The sequence below is a fragment of the Thamnophis elegans genome, chromosome 6 (genome assembly GCF_009769535.1).
Source record: "Thamnophis elegans isolate rThaEle1 chromosome 6, rThaEle1.pri, whole genome shotgun sequence".
NCBI lineage: Eukaryota > Metazoa > Chordata > Lepidosauria > Squamata > Colubridae > Thamnophis > Thamnophis elegans.
The window spans coordinates 26,032,180-26,037,065 of record NC_045546.1 but is presented as its reverse complement, the minus strand read 5'-3'; the positions used below and the strand labels follow the sequence as shown (position 1 = coordinate 26,037,065).

General features: G+C 31.7%; 1 non-coding gene across 1 annotated transcript; it reads left to right on the top strand.

Moving 5' to 3' along the window:
* The first annotated feature begins 368 nt into the window (after positions 1-368).
* Positions 369-475, top strand: LOC116510841. The gene has a single exon (XR_004255677.1). It is a non-coding gene; the product is annotated as a U6 spliceosomal RNA (small nuclear RNA).
* The last annotated feature ends 4,411 nt before the right edge of the window (positions 476-4,886 follow it).

The window sequence follows — 4,886 nt, the reverse complement described above, 5'->3', positions numbered from 1 at the left end:
CACATGACACCTAAGGGATTTGCAGATTGGGCAATGGAGTGGGAGTTGTTGGGGGGAGGGGGCTGGGCAAATATTTGATATGTATGCTTTCACGCGTTTCGGCCTTAGACCTTGCTTTACTTCGCAGCTATCTTTTTATAACCAGTAAAAGTACTTTTAATTCTACAAATGAAGTTAAGTGGTTTCTTTCTTGGTTGCTGAAGGAGGCTTGCTTGACACAATTTCATTAGCAAATAAAATAGAAGCAGGGGAAATGTTTACCAGCTTTGCAGGTGACTCAAAATAGGTGGGATGGCTAAAGTTTCATAAAACAGACAAGGCAATTCAAAATGATTTTGATAGGCTAGAGAAGATTTTTTTTTTAAATGATGCTCCCTTCAGCATCAAATGTACTAAAACTGGAACGATACAGAGAAGATTAGCATGACCTCTGAGCAAAGATGACATGAAAATTCATGAAGCTTTTCATATTTGTAAAAAAAAAATAACTAAAAAAATAATTACAGAGACAGGAAGAACTAATTCCCATTAGCGACACTCAATTATGTTTCAGTGTAGCACGTTTTAAGAAAGTATCAGATAAACTAGAAGTGCAGAAAAAATGAAAGTAAAGATGTAATATTTCAGTTAGATAATATTTAGACTTGAGAATATTAACTAAAAAAATTAAAAAAACTCAAGCACTGAAGTAATATCAAATAATAGAAAAATAAAAGTTGTTTCCTGTTATTCCAAAATGCAGGATACAGAATAATAATTTTAAATATCAGAGAGTCAGATTTTAGTTCAAAGTTAGAGAAATCATCCTAATAACAGTAATTCAACCATTTATGAAATGAGGTGGTGAACTGTCTTTTGCTAGATACATATCCAAGAGTTATTTATTTTGGTTTATTACACTGAACAGGGTTATGACTTGTTTGTTTAATAACCCCCTTCGTAGGCGTTCAAGGAAACTAAGAATGATTTTTTTTAAAAAAAATATAGTATTAAAATAGGTTAAAAACGATATTGAAACCCGTAGAAATTAAAAAGGCGCGACCATCATTATTATGCTGAATACAAAAGGAATGCAAATGCCAACAGAATATATTATGTTGTTGGATTCAACGTAGGAGAAAATTATGTACTAATGAGACACGACTTGGAGTCCTATATACAATACTGAGTATCTGAGTAATTATTACTGAGTAATAATAATAATAATAATAATAATAATAATAATCATCATCATCATCATCATCATCTAATGCTGCAAATGGTTTTTGTGCAATATTTTTATACAGTGATAAGTGAGAAATGAGCTATGAAATGGTTGAAGTATTTCCTAACATTGGCAAAGAACTGTTCTACTAAAATAATTAGTACTAGAACAAAGATCACTTAATGTTCTTTTTCCTCTGGATTCACTTCTAAAAGTATGCTGCCTTCAAACACAAATGATTTTAAGACAAAATAATCTGTTCTATGTTTTTCTTTTTTTGTGTTTCACATTGAGACTTCGGCATACAGCTGTCAAACTCCCGGCTCGCGGGCCAGATGCATCATGTGCTGGCCACACCCATAATCGGTTTAGTGAAAAAGTCCCGATATATCGCGTGATGCTGCTCTGACGACGTGAGTTTGATACCCCTGGCATACAGTATCCATTTATTCCAAATCTTGACTTGTATGAAGGATAAGAAAGCTGAGAACATCACATTCTCAATAATCAAAGCAAGGCTTATTCTTGAAAGCAAAATAAAAGTGTCCCAAAGGTGATTTTTTTTTCCCAAGCGGCAACTGGAATCCAGTTCTTGAAAAAGCCATGACCTGGATGAGTGACAATCTCAAAGTAAAATGGGATAAAGATTCATCCTTGGGTAATAAAAGCCCACAATCAGCTGATGGCTATTACAAGGTTAGCATGAAAAGGAAATGTTTCACAATTATTTGTCAAACTTGAAGCTCTAAACTGTTTTTATTTCTAGTAAATGATTGAAAGGGATTGAATGGATGGGTTGAAAGGGGGAAAAACCTGGGAATGTGATTAGTTAACAAATGCTCCATAGTAGAACCTATACAGATGACCCTATAAATCAATCACATCAAACCTATAATACAGCCTTTGAACCAGAAACCACAACAATAACATCCATATATCTGTAATTACTAATAAAACTTTTAAAATGCAATAAACTTACTTAAGATTCTTTATAGAATCTTAATCTATTTTTTTATTTTTTTAGTTCTGTATTACTTTCTTAAAACAATGCTGAAATATATTATTCTTATATGCCACCTAATTTGTAATACTTTCTAAGGGTAGAAGTCAACTTATTCTTTACTGGTAAATGTGGGTTCTAGTCAGTAGTCAAAGAAGTGAATGAAAATTGGTTATATTAGAATTACTTTCACCTCCTGGTGCTCTTGTAACAAGGAAAACGTAAGGAGTGCATTGTCACTTTTGTTCAGGTGTAAGAAATTTTACATTTTCTTCAGAATTTCAGGAATGTGTTCTGGGATTATGAAAATATTTTTAAACTAGAATGTGTTACAAATTATTCATATCTGTAATTAATTGAGTTATCCTATCCTATTCATGTTTGTGTTTTGTTATTTGATTTTAGCCCAAAAGCAGCATTTTTATCACATTTTCCTATTGAATGGTTAGTAAGAGTGAGAAAATAGCTAGAACATATCTGAACCTATGAAACAATATAGTCTTTGGATATACTAAAAAGAAAGATACTCACCTTGGTCATAAATCAGTGTAACACATCAGACTGCATAAATATCCTTATGACAAGTCACATGGTATTCCTTCACAATAATAAATGCAGTCCCTTGTTGTAAAATGTCCATTAATAATACAGATTTCTTCATTCCTGGTAGAAAAGTAGCACTTAAAAGCAAAGTGATTCCTTTGTCTTGATTAGAGGAAGTAAAGAAAAAAGGCCTAACATGCTTTATATTATGGTTATGCTGCATCAGTTATGCAGCTTTATATTACCTCTATTTCCCCCTTACTATCCAGGAATATCATTAAAAAAAGATGTCTAAATCTCTTTCATCATTGTGCCATATTATACCAATTACAGCCATCCCCCCCTCCTGTTCACTGCCAACCAAGTGCTTGATTATTGATTTATGTTTTGCTGGCATTAACATTGTAAAAACTTTCAGAAGTCTTTTTTGGATTATGATAGGATGGGATTTTAATTTTTAGATCCCATGTTCTCAAAGTGAATAGCTGAAATGCCTATTGAAAAACTGTTTTAAAATACAGCTTGTTTCTTTCACTATGAAATTTATAATGAAGTCAATTATTTTGTTTTCCTTATAACCAACTTTGGTAACCCAGAAGAGCAAAAGGAAAAATAACTTTAGTTACATTCTTAAAGTTAAATAGAATTCAGACACTTGTAGATCAGAATGATTGCAAATTATTATTCCTAACGGATTGAACAGATGAGCAAAACATAAGTCACTACTTAAGTAATACATTAAAAAAAAAAAACACCTTTATGTTTGCTATTTGATGACAGAAATGAAATGAAATGAACCTGTCCTGTGAAGAACAGTAAAGGATGTGGATAAATTTAGCCTAAAAGGAAAAGCTCAGAAGGACAAGATAAAACAAGCCTTCCAAAAGTTGAAGAGCTGTTACAGGAAAGAGAGAGTGGCTTTACTCTCCAGAGTAGGACAAGATTTTTTTTTTTAATAGGATTTGTATGCCGCCCACTCCCTAGGGCTCTGGGTGGCTTACAACAATATAAAAACATTTTAAATATTTAAAAAAAACAGAATTAAAATCAACACAACATCCATTCCATCAAGTGGGGCTGAACCAATGAATGAAAGCTTTACACAGGAAAAGTCAAACTCAAAAAAAGGAAGACATCCTGCCCATGAGAGCTATTAAGCAATAGAATAGCTTAAACCTAGAGACACGGATGTTCCATCACAGGGAGTTTTCAAGCAAAGATTATTCAGCTATTGGTCTGGGATGGCCTAAGATTTCTGCTCTGGATAGGGGTTTGAACTAGAAGATTTTAGACTAGAAAACTAGAAGGGCCCAACTCTATGGTTCTATGATTCTATATCTAAAAGACCTATAACAAAAGAAACCTATTCATATAGCATGAAACTCAAATTACTTAGAATTTTACCAGCTGAATATATTGACTATTGTTTTCTTAACAATGTAGTCCAATATATGTACAATCTCGAGTGATCAATTGATACAGTATGTATGGTGACTAAAGCAACACTAAGCAGCACATTATATTGTTGCCAAGTTAATAATATTTTTAAATAATCTGAAACTGTATTACACATCAACTTTGCCCCAATATTTCATTTCACAATATCATAATTTCAAAATAAGTCAACATTGAGGGCCGTATATTCCAAGTTAATCTTAACAATAAAGATGTTCATCAGCATATATTAGTGACCAGTTTATGAATTATGAATTATTTAGTTCTTTGTTAACTTGGAGGGTTAATAAAAAAATCACAAGAATTACAATTTATATGCAGTACATTTAAATTGCTTTGGTGTTATAAACAATGACATATTCCTTTTGTTCCCTTTCATTTTCTTCTTAAAAATATTTAAATTGAAGACAAATTATATTTGAATATTTCTAAAGCTCAAATAAATTATATTTTACTTTTAATTTTTCAAAAATAATTATACATTGGATTGATATTGAAAGTATTTTAAAAATCTTTAAAATCAAACATTATTGTGGTAGCATGGATTACTGGCTATCTTATCTTCTGCATATTTACTTAGAGGTAATTTTCAATGCATTTCTCATATATAAAAAGATTGCAGCCTGAGACTGTTTTTTCATACTGACAAGTGAACAATGATCAAGAGTTTTGAGATAAAAAAAT